This window comes from Lygodium microphyllum, chromosome 14 (assembly GCF_053477565.2).
Source record: "Lygodium microphyllum isolate KBCC chromosome 14, Lygodium_microphyllum_v1.1.10, whole genome shotgun sequence".
Classification (NCBI taxonomy): Eukaryota; Viridiplantae; Streptophyta; class Polypodiopsida; order Schizaeales; family Lygodiaceae; genus Lygodium; species Lygodium microphyllum.
The window spans coordinates 20,491,916-20,508,683 of NC_141148.1; positions in this window are offsets into that span (position 1 = coordinate 20,491,916).

The window sequence follows — 16,768 nt, forward strand, 5'->3', positions numbered from 1 at the left end:
GTCAAGGAGGTAGACTTAACCCAAGAAGAGGAAACACCTCGACCAGTATTCATTGCCGATGACTTGACTGATGAAGAAGAAATGAGTCTTATCGCTCTCTTGCGAGAGTATATAGACGTGTTTGCATGGTCCTTAGAGGAGCTTAAGGGGGTAGATCTGAGTGTTGTGACTCACAACATACCCATGACGCCAAACGCAACGCCGGTCAAACAGTGACCGTACCCTATGAATCCAAAACACGCTCATGCTCTCAGAGAGGAAATTGACAAGCTAATGAGAGCTGGATTCATTTACGAAATTAAGCACACAGACTGGATATCGCCCATAGTCATTGTGATGAAGAAGAACGGAAAAATCTGAGTGTGTGTCAATTATAAGAAGGTGAATGCTGCTACGAAGAGGGACACCTATCCATTGCCGTACATCGAGCACATGCTTGAGAGAGTGGCAGGCAAGGAAGCCTATAGTTTTCTGGACGACTTCTCAGGATACAACCAGGTGCAAGTGCATCCTGTGGACAGGCACAAGTCCGTCTTTGCCACTGAGTGGGGCGTTTTTGCATACATTGTCATGCCCTTCGGGTTGACCAATGCCCCTTCCACTTTCCAACGTCTCATGTGCACCATCTTTAAGGACATGCTTCACAAGGAGTTAGAAGTCTTTGTCAACGACCTGTGTGTCCATTCGACCTAGATCAAATGCTTAGACAAACTCCGCATAGTCTTTGAGCGGTGTCGCTTGTATCGTCTCTCCTTGAACCCCTTAAAGTGCCAGTTTTGGGTTAAGCACGGATGCATCTTAGGGTACGTGGTGTCAAAGAACAGCATTGCCACTGACTTCTCGAAGGTCAGGGTTATTGTTGACCTTCCATCCCCAATTAACTATAAGGGAGTTCAATGCTTCTTAGGCCATACGGGGTACTATTGACGGTTTATACTGAACTATGCATTGATCGCCAGACCATTATACAAGTTACTGATCGTCTTCGAATGGACTGAGGCATGCCAACAAGCGTACGAAGAATTGAAAAAGGCTCTAACAACAGCACCAATTCTACGAGCCCTAGATTGACCATTACCTTCCACGTGCACATCGACGCTTCTAGGTTTGCCGTGGGGGCAGTGTTGTGCCAACCTGGCAAATACAATTTAGATTATCCAGTGAGCTTTGCTAGCAGACAACTCACTGAGACGGAAATGAACTACTCGACAATAGAAAGAGAGGGATTAGCCATGGTGTTCGCTGTGAAGAAATTCCGGCATTATCTTTTGGCCACACCCTTTACCTTCTTCGTGGACCATCAAGCCTTGCTCTATCTCATAATCAAACCTTGCGCTACAGGACGCATAGCTCGATGGCTCCTTCTACTTCTAGAGTTCGATTTCTCCATGGTAGTACGAAAGGGAAAACAACATTACATGGCTGATCACATGTTACGCATCCCCACCGGAGAAGCAGTTGGACAAGGTATCATTGATGAATTACCCAATGCCCATCTATTTAACCTGTCTAGCGAGAGAGAGTTATTCAAGGCTGATCTAATGCCATATTGGGCAGATGACGTAGTCCAAGTGCTTGAGCACGGACTGCCTGAGCGACCAATAGAAAAAGCCCGACTTAGGCACTTAATCCTTAAGGTCTAGCCCTATTAGCTGATTGCAGGCCAACTCTATAGACTGGGGCAAGACGCGGACTGCTGTGTAGATGTGTATGCGAGCATGAGATGCACGATGTGCTCTCGGAGGCACACAGTGGCATTGCGGGAGGACACTTTAGCAGAGACACAACAGTACGAAAGGTGCTGCAGGCTCAACTATGGTGACCCACGCTTTTTCGTGATGCCACGCGATTCGTCAAGCAATTGGCAACTCGATTGCTAGCTAGCTCACTTGATAGGTACTCAAGGATTTTGTGGAGTTCCAATTTGTTTTCTAGGACACAATAAGTGATTGGCATTTGTTGGGCTAATGAGACTCTTGGCCATCATGGATAAGGGCACTGTGGTTAGGTTAGAAGTAATGCTATACAAAAGCACATCACATCAAAATTAGTGGCATGACATTGTATATGCACATAGGCATATTTTATAGACATAATGTATATGTATATGCCCCAAATACATATGACTTACATAGATGGGCAATACATACATAACCCCAGTCTTTGCACGCACCCAAGCACTTCAACTATAGTAGATGCCAGTAACCTTATGGCCTGGATGCAGTTCCTAGTTAATAAAGAGATAGCTCAGGATGCAAGTGGAGGAACCCCAGTGATGGGAACAAAGAGACTAGGAGTTTTGTAAATGTGGAGTCAAGACAAGATCCCAAGAGACATAAGATAGAAGTATTCACAACGACTATCCCTATAGCACTGATATCGTCTACTAACTATGAAGATTATGTCAAAGAATTGGTTTCACAGCTGGAAGGAGGAAAAGAAGATGACTGCTGAGTTAGAAGCTGAGAAAGACACACTAGCAGCCTTTCAGCTTGAGAGAACTCGTCAAGTGGCCGGTTATCAAAGAGAAATAAGTGAGCTAAAGGCGGAGTTCACGGCTAAGGAAGAGCAAGAGGAAAGCTAGAGAAAAAGGCTTGAAGATGAGAATCAAGAGCTAGTGGGACTTCAAAGGGTGTATAAGCTCCTGATCCTGCAAACAACAACAAGGATTGCAAGGATTGATGAAAAGAGTCTAGAATGCCATGGAGGAGTTCGCAGCTGGAGAAGAAGAGAGGGCACAAAGATATCAAGAAAACATGGAAAATTTGGAGAATAGGGTGGTTTTAGAATTAGAATAGCAGAAGAGACTAGAAAGAGAAATCGAGGAACGAAAGCAGAGAATAAGGGCCTTAGCTCAAAGATATAGTGATTTTGATCATCTCCTAACATTCATGTGGACATTTCACCGAACCCACAAGTCCAGGTTTTCTTCCTAAATTTGGTTTACGTCAAAATATTACAATTGTGCATGGATCATTTATGGAATTAGGATGCACTTTTGGCTATTTTAAAGAAAATAACTCAGAATCGAAGAATCGGTCATTTGTACTTTTTCAAAGAAACGAATGAAAGAAGGACATAAGACATCCAGGTGGACGTATGGTTCCTCACTCAACATATGCAAGACACATGAAAATTGAGGAAAGATTTAAGAGTCTCACTACTAATCTTGGTTTACATGACTCTCAAGGACTACCACAAGATGACATTCTACTAGAGCATAATGACATGGGAGATGAGGTCCATAATGACCCATCAAATGAGATTGACAATTTAGACGAAAGGGAGGATAATGAGGTTGAACCACAACATGAAGCATTCGAGATGGATGATGTTGAACCATCTTTATTTGACAAAATCGTTCAAAGAATAATTCAATTGCAAGCACTTTGGGATGAGCATCAAGCTTCAATTGAGTTTCAAGATAAAATGCTTAAAATTCTTTTTGGTGATATGGTCAGTTCTAATCCCCCCCAAGCACATATGGACAATATATATATGCCAAGCTTGGCCAAACTACTAGTGCAAATGCCTAACACATGGGATCTCTATACAAGCAGTTGATCATATTTGAATGGACCGAGAAATGCCGACGCGCGTATGAGGAGCTGAAAAAGGATCTGACCATAGCATCGTTTCTACGAGCCCTAGATTGGACACTCACGTTTCATGTGCACATCGATGCTTCAAAATTCGCTATAAGAGCTGTGTTGTGCCAACCTGGTGAACTCCCAAATTGAATGGGTCAATTTCTCCCCTCCTATTCAATTTTATATTATACAAAGATGACTATGGCAAAGAAATTAGTCAAGTAATATGATTAATTTTCATAGATGATTCGTTTAGAAGAGAAGTACTTATATGTATAAGAAAGGGATAATGCAAATTAAGGGATGGGGTGTTGTTGCTTTTCTTGGATTGTATTAACCATGGTTGGATGGAAAGAAGGTATGCATAATGATAGGAAATCTTTGCAAGTTAATAGGATTTTTTATGGAAACTTAAATTCATGCAGTCTAAATGCATGTATACACATTTCTTAAAGAGAATGGTCAATTGTATGCATGGTAGCTACTTGAAAATGAAGAATATAATAAGTATAAGGAGGATAGATGTGTATCTAGATAGTATCAAATCAAAGTTATCCTTGAAAGAGAATGATATTCTTAGTTAGTATAATTCTCACTAAGTATATTTAATCTCATAAAGGCATGATTAATTTGTGAGTAATAATCCTACATGCATAGACTTTGTGCAACTTTGTGCAAAGTAATCACAGTCAAATTAAGTCCATGAAAAGTCGAGGATGATAAATAATTATTAGTGTTTTCTTCACAAAATCATTGATTAAATTTTACTTAATTAAGGCACTAGATAAAGGTTGGATTGCCATTTTGAAAAGACTCAACACCATATTCTTGCTTGAAACCCTTAACAACCAATCTGGCCTTATAAGTAGGCATGGGGCATCTAGGAATACTTTTCAGCTTGTATATCCACTTACATGGCAGTGCCTTCTTGCCACTAGGCAAAGGAACCAAATCCCCTGTATGGTTAGTCTATAAGGAGTGAAATTCTAACTGCATAGCCTTGTCCCATGAATGACTATCATCTTTATGCATAGCCTTACCATAAGAGAGAGGCTCACCTGCATCTATCACCATAACATAATCCATGGAGGGTGTAAAGTGGTCCAGGCAGACGTCTAGCTCTAGTAGAGTGTCTCAAAGCAGACTGATCCTACAAAATAAGTGATGCTTGGGCCACTAGAGCATTGTTGCAAGCTATCTAGTTGACTATATAAGAGTAGGAGGCTCCTCTTGAAAGATCACCCACATATCTCAACTACATGCTGGACTGCTTATGCATATTTTCCTCATGGAAAATGACATCATGGTTGTGGATAACCTTGTGAGCTTATGGATCCCATAGATGATAGCCCATCTCACTTGCATCTCCATATTTAAGAAAGATACATCTGGGTTCATCAATGTATCAGCACTTTGCAGATACTTATCCCTTCACAAGCTCCCTTATTTGGGTAATGATACAATCCTTGTATATTGATCCTTTCATGACTTTTAAGCTTGAAAGTGTATTAGTTTAGTCATGCATTAGATGAGGCAAAATTAGCTTTGATGTTGGAAAAGAATAGGATCAAGTTTAGCTGAAAATGGTTAGTGGAGATGACTAGATTTTGCAACTAGTGGAGGTTCAAAAGAGGTTGATTTTTATGAATCATAAGAGGGATGATTTGGACTCTAGTTTTTGGGTTGAGAGTATTCATGGCATGAACAATGAGAGAAATTTTGGAGATGCGAGCAACCATTAAGAGCATCCATGGAGTAGTTAGCTTTGATACCATGTGAAGATTTCATGTGGCAATTATGCAATGTTGTATGCTTAAAACTCAACTTATGAGGACTTTAGGCAAATCCATACATGTAAGCAAGACTAAACAACTCAAAATAGAATAGTATATAATGAAATGAGAAATTTGTCAAATGAGGCACAAGGAACTTGCATTTTGAACATATTTATCATGTAGAAAAAGTATAATGATTGCACAAAAGTACTATGGGACTACCTATATAGGTACTTTTGGACAATGAAAGCTATCTATAGAGGTACTCAAAACTACTTATATAGATACCTATATATGGAACTACTATTATGCAATAACCTAAGGGCTTTGCAAAGAAAGGTGGGGAATACCTAGTGTGCAAATTGAAGAAGTGTCTTTATGGGCTTAAGCAAGTAACTAGGGAGTGGTACCATATGTTTGATGATTTCATGCATTTGCAAGGGTATTCTTGTAGTGATATTGATCCTTGTTTACACATGAAGAAGGCCCAATGATAGTAGTCTTATTATCTTGGTGCTTTATGTTGATGATACACTTATAACTAGGAGTGCCCATGGTAAGTTGGATGCTTTAAAGACTTAGGTCAAGAAGAGCTTTGAGATAAATGACATGGGATAACCCTCACACATACTTGGTATGCATATTACATGTAGTCACTTTAAGGGACTTCTCTACTTCTCCCAAAAGGAGTACATACACATGGTACTTGAACAATTTCATATGTAGGATAGTAAGCCTATTAGCTATCCTTTATCTTCTCATATGAAGATTACTCATGTCGATTGTCACAATCAAATTATGAGAGGATCAAGATGGCCAAGGTCTTGTATGCATCCACAGTGGACTATTTGATGTATGTCATGATAGCCACCTGAAAGGGAAGTGGAACCCAGGAGGAAGAAGCTTGGCGGTGAGAGATATGGTGGATGGAGAGCAAGAGCAAGAGAGACAGTGAAACTCAAAGTGGGAACTCCAACAACCACAATGTGTGGCCGGGCCTTCCTTTATTCAAATGGTCACTAAAAGAATAAAGAATAAGTGACTGTGATGAGCACCCGCCACCTGCACTGTGCAGTGGTGGGTACTGTCATTGTACTAATACACAGGCATCTAGGTGGAGGCACCTTTACCCCCAACAACCTCCCACTTAAAGGCGAATCTGCCCCAATGAGAGAGAAAAGAAAAGAAAAGACAGTACAACATGTACACATGTACAACATGATGAGAAAAAAGATGTCATCTCATCCAATGCCCATCAATCTCCTAAGGAAGGCAAAACACTCTATAGTGAGGCTCTTTGTGAGAAAGTCTACATGATTTTGCTCACTCAAAATCTTGACAAGGTCAATAGACCTGCCCTCAATGACCTCACAAATGAAGTGATACCTCACCTCAATATGTTTCGTCTTCTCATGGAAGACCGAATTCTTGGCCAACTAAATGGCACTCATAGAATCTGAATGCACTTTAGGCATAGCATCTGTCATACCAAGGTTTGCAATCAAATGGCCCAACCAGATAGCCTCCTTGCAAGCCTCTGTGGCTGTAATATACTCGGTCTCTGCAGTAGAAAGAGCCGTACACTTCTATGCCCTAGACATCCAAGAGATACCCCCTCCAGCATAAGTGAACACATAGCCAGAAGTGGGCTTCCCACTATCTGCATGTCCTGCATAATCAGAGTTAGTGTACCCCACGACTCCTATATTTTGGTTGCCATAGCAAATACACATATCTGCTATGCCCTTTAGGTACCTCATGATACCCTTCATGACACCCCAATGTTTCTTGCCAGGTGTAGCCATATAATGTGCCACAACCCCAACTGCAAATGCAATATCTGTACGGGTGGCTATCATGGCATACATAAGACTGCCCACGGCTAATGCATAGGAAATCTTGGCCATCTCGGTCCTCTACTCATCTGCCCTCGGACAATCGGCTTGTGAAACCTTCATATGAGAAGGTAATGGACAACCAATAGGCTTAACATCCTGCATACGAAAGCGATCAAGGACTTTATGAATGTACTCCCTCTGTGACAGATAGAGGAGTCCTTGAGATCTGTCGCGCATGATGCGCATACCAAGTATATGAGAGGCATGTCCTAGATCTTTCATCTCAAAGCTCTTCTTCAGCTGAGTACCAAAATCAGTAAAAAACCGTCACAAGCTTTCTTCGTGTACAAGCACGAATCCATAGCATTGCGGCTATAGCCATGTGACTACATGAATGCATCAAACTTATGGTACCATTCCCTAGGTGCTTACTTCAAGCCATATAGACTCTTCTTTAGCTTGCGCACTAGGTGTTCCCTGCCAGGGTCAACAAAGCCCTTAGGCTGCTCCATGTAAATCTCATCATGCAAGTGCCCATGTAAAAAGGTCATCGTGACATCCATCTGGTACAAGTCTAGGTCAAGCTATGCAACCAAGGCTAAGACTAAGCGTAGGCTAGTCATCTTGACCACATGAGAAAAGACTTCATCAAAGTCAACACCATGCTCCTGGTTAAAACCCTTAGCAACCAATCGAGCCTTGTATGCTGGCTTGGGGTGTCCAAGGGTGCTTTTCAGCTTGTACACCCACTTGCATGGCAAAGCCTTCTTACCCTGAGGCAAGGAAACCAAATCCCAAGTCTAATTCTTATGCAATGATTCAAGCTCAAACTGCATAGCCCTCTCCCAAGAGAGACAATCACCCCTGTGCATAGCCTCATCATAAGTGAGAGGCTCTCCTGCATCTGTAACTAGTACATAATCCATAGAGGGCACAAAACAGTCAAGAGGTTGTCTATCTCTAGTAGAACGCCTCAACCCAGGCTCTGCTACCTGATCGACATCTTGTCTAACATCAACATGTCTAACATCTAGGCCATGAGCATCAAGTGATGCTGCACGCTGTCAAGCTGGCCGTGGAGTGAGGTGAACGGAAGCAGGTGGCTCCTCCTGAAAGATAACTCTGCGTAGCTCAGCCACTTTCTCAAGCTGCATATCCATTTTGTCCTCATGAAAGATGATATCATGGTTGCGGATGACTTTTTGCGCCTGTGGCGGCCTGCGGATCCCATAGACAGTAACCCATCTCTCCCACATCTCCATAGCCAATAAAAATGCATTTGACACTTTTAGGATCCAACTTATTGCATTTGTCCTTGGGCACATGGTAGAATCCCTCACATCCAAAGACACGCAAATTATCATAAGAGGAGGGCTTGCGTGCCCATATCTCCTCTGCAATCTGAAAGTCAATGCCACTGTTAGGCGACCTGTTAATGAGATGCACCGCAATAGTAACTGCCTCAGTCCAAAAGTGTTGCGGTAAGCCAGCCTGGCTAAGCATGCCACAGACCCTTTCCTAAATGGTCATATTCATGCGTTCAGTCATACCATTCTGGGGTGGGGTTTAAGGGGCGGTCAACTGACGCTTAATACCCCGCTCATCACAAAACTGCTCAAAAGCACGTGATACATACTCACCCCCGTTATCTAACCTTAGCCATTTTAGCATTTTCCCATATTGGTTCTCTGCTAATGCAAGCCAATGCTGAAATGTATCTAAGACAATGGATTTTCTCTTTATGGGATAAGCTCAAACCTTACGTGAGTAATCATCTATGAAAGTAACAAAATACTTTGCCCCACCTAGTGGACTGACAGGGCATGGGCCCACATACATCTGAGTGCACAAGAGCCAAGGGATCACCCGTGCATTTCTTACCAGACTTTTTATGCGTATTCCTAGTCTACCTACCATACAAACAATGATCACAAGAATCAAAATGCGAAGAGTCAAAAGGCGGAAGACATTGCAAAGCATGGAGCATTTTCATTCCTTTAAGGGACATATGCCCCAAACGAACATGCCAAAGGGATACATGGGGGATAGAACCCACAAACAAAACATGATCCAAGGTAGCTCTAGATACAAGTAAGGGATAGAGGCTACCAGACTTGGCACCTCTTGCAAGCACAAGCCTGCCACAAGTAATCTTCCATGCAGAGTCTGCAAAAGACACAAAATACCCTGCATTATCAAGATGTCCAGCTGACATAAGGTTGCGAGTCAACGCAGGTACATGTTGTACATCATGCAAAACAAAAGAATTGCCAGAAGGAAACTGTAGCCTAACATCTCCAATGCCCACAATGTCAAGAGACATGTCATCATCGAGAAGCACAGAACCAGAGACCTGTCATCACCAAGACGCATAGAACCAGAGATGGTACGATAGGTATGAAACCAATCTCTACAAGGTGTCACATGAAATGGCGCACCCGAATCCAAAAGCTAGCACTGCGCATATATAGAATGTATCTCAGAAGCCTGTAAGGCATCGCATGAAGAAGCTACAAGTATGTAATCTTCATCTGAATCAGTGGCCTGCATGACATTAACCTCTTCTATCTTCACACTGGACTTTGTAGGTACAATACTACGCTCACAAGACTTTTCCTGCACTTTCTCTTTTCCCTTTTCCTTGTGCTTATCATCGCGTATCTTATGGCATTGCGGCCTAATATGTCTTGCTTTCCCACAATAATGACATGTGAGATCAGACTTCCATCCATGGGACTTACTGTGGCCACGTGAATTTGACCTGGACTTCTGAGAGTCCTTGCCCTTATGATCATTATCATACCTGCCATGTCTGCCACCTCTAACAGTAAATGCATGTGAAGAGCGGGAAGCATCATTATTTCTCCTGTTGATTTCCTCACTCAATAAAGCACTCTCAATACCTTTGATTTTCAACCCATCAAGCTTGTTCATGCATATGGCAATACGGAAGACAACCCATGATTTAGGCAAGGTGCCAAGCAGAAACAACGAGTGCAAGTTGTCTTTGAACTCAATACCCTATGACAATAGATTCTTCATGATAGCATGAAATTGACTGAAATGAGATGATAGGGATGTCCCCTCCTTCATGCGAAGGTCCATTAATGGCTTCAACCAATACATCCGTGTAACACAGAGCTCTGCTGCGCATAAAGCTCCTGAATCTTCTCCCAAAGATCCCATGCACTCTGATTCTCATCTTCAACAACATTATGATGGACCTCTTCTGAGAGTGACAAGATAATGGTAGACTTGCATAGCTCATCAACTTCCATCCAAACATCATCATCCATATCCTTAGGTTTAACACCCCTTAAATGCAAGGGTTTAATTTGCAAATTCTGCACCAAAACCTGCCATATCTGGGACTTTCAATACCCATAGTTGGTATCATCCAACTTGGCAATGTTAAAGAGAGCTGTGTCTTTCAGATGACCAGCCATATTGTCCCAAATCAAAGCAAAAAGGCAAAAGCAGGTTGTTGCAATGAGCCAAAAATGCACTAAAACCACTGCTAAAACTGGCTGAAAGAGTGGATCTCACCAAGGGAACCACCTGTCCACCAAATATGACCAAGATAACATCAAATAGTAAGCATTGCCCTCATAGAAGTGCTCGAAATTTGCAGATTTCAGCTTGCTGGAATAAATGACAACAGTATGTAAAACTGTCCCAAAGTGAAGCAATCACTGATACATATGTCAATGCAACTGCCAAGTAGCAAGATACATTCAACAGTGAGTGTCAAGGGGCAAGAAGGTACAAAGAACTGTCAAACCAATAACATGTCAGGCAAGAGACATCTCATAGGTCTAGAAGTCATGCATGTAATGCGTCTTGGGATAAGAGAAGAGACCAAGCACAAGCACAACTGATAGAGCAAAAAGCTCAATGCATAACCATCCAAGATGCATACAAAACTAACAAACCTATGACAGAGATAGGTGCCTGCCCCAATAAGGGTATCAAATCAGCCCACTACAGACTAATTACAGACATAAAGCTCTCAAGAGAGCAAATGCATGTAACTGTCCCACAAGCTCAAGCTCAATTGTAAGTAAGGTTCTGTGTACATTTGAATATATCAGGAGGCTCCCACTAGAAGTAAATTCAGATGCAAATAGAGCAAGCAATGCTCTAATACATCAAGTACAAAGCATCAGACATGCCAAATCCCAATAGGGTACATCTGGAGCATAAATCCCAAGCTATCTTAGGCTCGTAAAGCATAAGCCTGTAAGCATTCAAATAGCATGTAAATGACAACCAAATGTAATGCCCAGTAGGTCCAAAATGCTCAAATACATCTGAACATGAAGCTCCAAGTGACTATCAAGTATGGGCAAACCAAGTGGAATCCATATTTGAACAAAGCATAAATGCAAGAAGCCTAAATGTCAAGCAGTGACAATAGGCATAAACCGGTCCAAAGCATGCCAAGTGAAGCCAAATGCCAGTAAATGACGACCAAGGCGGAGCCTAATCCAAGCTCAAAAGCATTCCGAAACAAAAAAAAAAGCATTTGACAATCTCCAAATACATTGGTATGATCATTCAAATCTCCGGTAAGCACCCCGAATCCAAGAACCAATGCATACACCAAGTAAATGAGCTTCAACCCACTGTATTACAACAACATATTTACTGTTAAATGAAGCTCAATCGGTGCCTAAAGCTGCTCCAAATCAGTCCCAAAGCATAGTCATAGCATCCCATAACATTCAAGCATCACCGAGCATCAATAGGCATCAAACGAGCAATGCCAAGAAGTATCAAACAGTAAATGTCAAGTGATGCCCTGTTTTGACAGTCCTAGGACTGTGTATACAGCAATGGCTGAAGGTGGAAGCACTCAAATCGATCGTCGGGAGCCAATAACTAATGCCAGGAAGTCCAACGATCATCGGGAAGGTTGCGACAAGCTAGGGAAGGAGCTGGAAATGCCAGGAGGAGATCAGCCCAACCCCCTTAAAATGCATTGTATTTTGCGCTATCTGCTCCTAGGGGCTGGGGGGTCTTCACAGCAGTGCTCTGGAGCACTTGCAAATGTTGAGGGGGCTCCGATGTAGCCTTGCAAGGTGTCAATGGAAGGCCAGAAGATCCGGAAGGAGGCAGGAGATCAAAACGTACCTGCAAATGAAGGTGCCATGGCTACCATTGAAGCTTGGGTTGAAGCTCTTCAAATCTAGGCTGAAGAGAATGCCGAGCAAGCTCCAATGCCCTTTCTTTGATACCAATTGAAAGGGAAGTGGAACCCAGGAGGAAGAAGCTTGGCAGTGAGAGCTATGGTGGATGGAGAGCAAGAGCAAGAGAGAGAGTGAAACTCAAAGTGGGAACTCCAAAAACCACAATGTGTGGTTGGGCCTTCCTTTCTTCAAACTGTCACTAAAATAATAAAGAATAAGTGACTGTGACGACGGGTGCCTGCCAACTGCAGTGTGCAGTGGTGGGTACTGTCAGTGTAGTAATACACGGGTGGCTAGGCGGAGGCGCCTTGACCCCCAACACCACCCGTCCTAACATGGCATTTGTAGTGTGAGTTGTGGCACATTATATAGCAACACCTAGTTGGCAACATTGGGACACCATGAAGGGTATCATGAGATACAAGCACTACAGATATGTGCATTTGCTATGGTGGCCAGGATACTACATTCATGAGTTAAACTGACTCTAACTATGTAGGACATCTAGATAGTAGAAAGTCCTCCTCTAGGTTTGTCTTCACTTTTGCTAGATGTGTTGTTTCTTGGATGCTCAAGGTGTAGAAATGCATGGCCTTATCTACTATCAAGGTAGAGTATATTGCAACTACTCAAGACTACAAGGAGACCCTATGGTTAGACCATCCCTTGATATTACTATTACTCCTATATTGCATTCGAATTCTATGACTGTTATTCAATTGGCCAATAATTTGGTCTTCCATATGAAGACTAAGCATCTTGAGGTGCACTATCACGTCATCAAAGAGGTGGTAGAGAACAAGTTTGTTGAGCTTGTTAATATCTTAACTAACAAGAATGGTACAAATCTACATACTAAAAGTCTATCGGTATAATATTTTGCCTTCCTTAGGAGGTTGACAAGCATAGGATGAGATGATATCTTTTCTCATCTTGTTGTTCTCTATGTACATGTTGTACTTTTTTCTTTTTTTCTTTTACTCCTCACAAAGACAAATTTTCCTTTGAGTGGGAGGTTATTAGGGGTAAAGGTGTTTATGTCTAGTTACCCACATCCACTCACTGTACACTATACCTACACAACACTATCACTTTATTCTTTATTCTTTCAGTGAGACTATTGGATAAGGGAAGGCGAGTCACACATATTGTGACTCTTGGAGTTCCCACATATAATCTCTCTCTCTCTTGCTCTCTTGCTCCATTTGCCATAGCTCTTGCCTTTCTCTTAGTTTTGCTTGTGTGCTTCCACTCGATCACTACCTTTCATGTATTTTAACAAATTTAGACTCACCCATGGAGTGAAATAATGGAAGTCCCAAGGCCCACCTTAAGGATGATAGGCATCCACACATGCCCAATAGAACTACAATCTAGTGACCGAAGTCTCTTGAGCCCAAACCCTAAAATTGTCAGAGATTCTAGTGTTGATAGACCTTCTAGCACCAAAAGGACGAGGAGAAGACCCTGAAGAGACACTCTAGTGATTCCAAGATAGTCAAAAGTTTGATATTGTTACATTTGATTCAAATGTCTCTCAAGAGCCAAGGTTTAGGAAGATCCTATCCCTCTAGAAATTCAAGCTCTTATCAAGATAATTGCTAACGTAGGAAGGAAGTGGATAGAGCAAGAAGATAGAGATGCCTTTGAGGAGGCATGGAAACTTCAAGAAAATTGGAAGTCTTATGTAAAGTCAGAAGCCTCCAAACACATGGAGATTTCAACTCAAGTAGCACCACATTGTCCTTGAAGGCAAATCAACACATGTGGTTTGCGTTATATTGCTCTATTCCCAAAAAGGTATTGATATGTTTTATTGTCTTCCAAATCCAAGGAGGCATCTTCTAGATTATGACTTCGAGAAGCACGGGAGATACAACTCCCCCAAGATTCTCAATATGCAAGCCACTCAACTTAAAAGGGTGTATTTATTTGAGTTAGGGGATATGAAGAGTCATTCTTCAATTTTGTTAGGAGTTTCAATGATTCCCCAAATCCATCCCTCGTCACCACCTAAGCTTTCACACTACAACATGGAAAGCTAACTAGGTAAGCTACTATATCTATGAGCCTTCATGATTTTAGAGTACAACAAGGGAAGTTAAAGATATTTGGTTTGGTAAAAAGTAGGGATGGTGGTTTCCATGACCCTATCCTAAGGACGAGTGGTCTAGCTTAGTTGAATAGCTTTCTATTTGATTATTAGGATTAGCTTTGATGAGTTGTGACTACTTAAGTGGTAGTTTAGAACCTAAACATTGTATTTAGAGGAATATTGTGTACTAGAGTATTGATCCTTGATGCATGGAGGATTAAAAGTCTGGCACTCACTATGGAGCGAGCATAAATTTGGTTACTATCATCCTTGTGAGAGGCTACAAAGTGGTCTCTTTAAGATGAATATTAGATTGTTGTTCTAGGAAGACTATACAAGTATGAGATCTTCAAGCTAATCCTTTTGGGTTCATGCCTCAAAATTTTTTTGTGAGATAAACTCAAAGAACACCTGTTCGACTAAGTTTGCAAATCCTATGGGATCCATATAGTGGTGCTCATGGAAAGGCATCCAAGGGACTACTAATCTTTCATGCTCTAACCTACACATGTGTTATCAAAGTAATAAAAATGCCATTGAGAGGTCATGAAAAGGGAGCCTTGGTCTTCATCTTATAGCCTACATGGACTTTTTTGCTATTTATGTGTGTTGAGATTACATTTGCATTTCGATTCATTTGACATATAATGAACATTCAATTTTGATTTCTACCATTATACTTTACATTTTCAAACATCTTGGAAATGATAAATGACATCTTAAAGTCTAAGGGCATTGTACAACATCTCAAACCTTGTGGTTGCATTGTGTTTTCCTCCAAGTTTTTCAAAGTGGTTAGTAGCTTGGCAAACCCATTAACTAAAATAATGGAGAGATTTGTGTGACTATTATTACCATAAGTTGTTTTTAGACATTCAAAAGAGTTTAGGAAACCCAAAGGAAAAGTGGGACGCGGATGAGTTCAACTTGCCAAACCAAATCAAAAGCAATCGTCAAATATATATGCAATACCACAAGTTCTTGGTTTGAAAGAGTCTCCTATAAAACTACTTGTGGGCGTATAGTGTTTTGTTATTGAATCTCATACTAAGGATACTTCACTTGTGTGACCAACTTAATTATTTAGTCAACATTTTTAAATGGTCCATGTGTTCCTTGTCTATATTCATTATTCTCTAAGTCCATTATGACTTTCCATTGGCCATGTGTTTCTTATATGTTGTGCACAGTTATCCAAATTCATTTGTCATGCATCCCTTATTGATATGTTTTGTTCTAATTTCATGGTTCTTTGACTTCTTTTATAAATGATTTATAGCAAACCTTTTTTTTTCTCTAACTTGATACATGAAGGATTTACAAGGACCCTAGAGGTAGTTTCTCATTATATTTGATGAGGGTGGTAAGTGTAATGTCAAGGAAATCATTTATACATAAGACATGGTAGTTTCTCATTACATTTGATAAAGGTGGTAGGTGTAAAGTCAAGGAAAGAATTTATATATAAGACATGGTATTGAAGATCAAGGATTTGCACCATAAGGATAGAAGATAGTAGTGTGATCTAAGGAGCCCAACTTCAACCTTTAGACATATCAAGTCCATTTCAAGTCAATTAATTTTTGGCCTAGCAATTGGCATGTTCAATATCCACAATGGGAAAAAACTTTATTGGAGTGAGTCACATAAAGAACCAATACATTAGTATACCAAATAACACTTGATCTTTGTACCATTACAAAGCAATGAGTACAATATTTTGATGAGATAATGATTGGCTCTAGGCATCATATGTGAATTTTGTCAAAAAAAACTAAAAGTATTAATGCTATTTAAAGAAAAAATAGTTATTTGCTCAAAGTAAATGCTAGCTCAATCTAAGTGTAAAACTCCTCCAAAACAACTTAGGGTGATTTGAGGCATACTACTTGACCATAGAATCCACAAAAGGTGCCAAATATGAACAAAATTTCACACTATAAAAATGCATCCTTCAATCAAACAATGAATGTCTAGAATACATAAAGATGTTACACCAAGAACTCATCTTATATTTAACAATCTATTCTTTCCTTATTAGACACATTCAACACAAAAGCATGTTTATTCTTGACTGGTGGTGCTAGAATAAGATAGCCTTATCACTCCTAAGCATGCTTTTAAGGTTGCTTACACTCATCATGTCAACCACAATGCAAAGTTATCACATGCTCTAAGGATGACTTATAATGTACCACATGAAATCTCAACAATTGCCTTTAGCCCCAATGATAAGATCTTAAAAATTGTCTATAGTACCTTCTCTGGAGTCAATAATCTC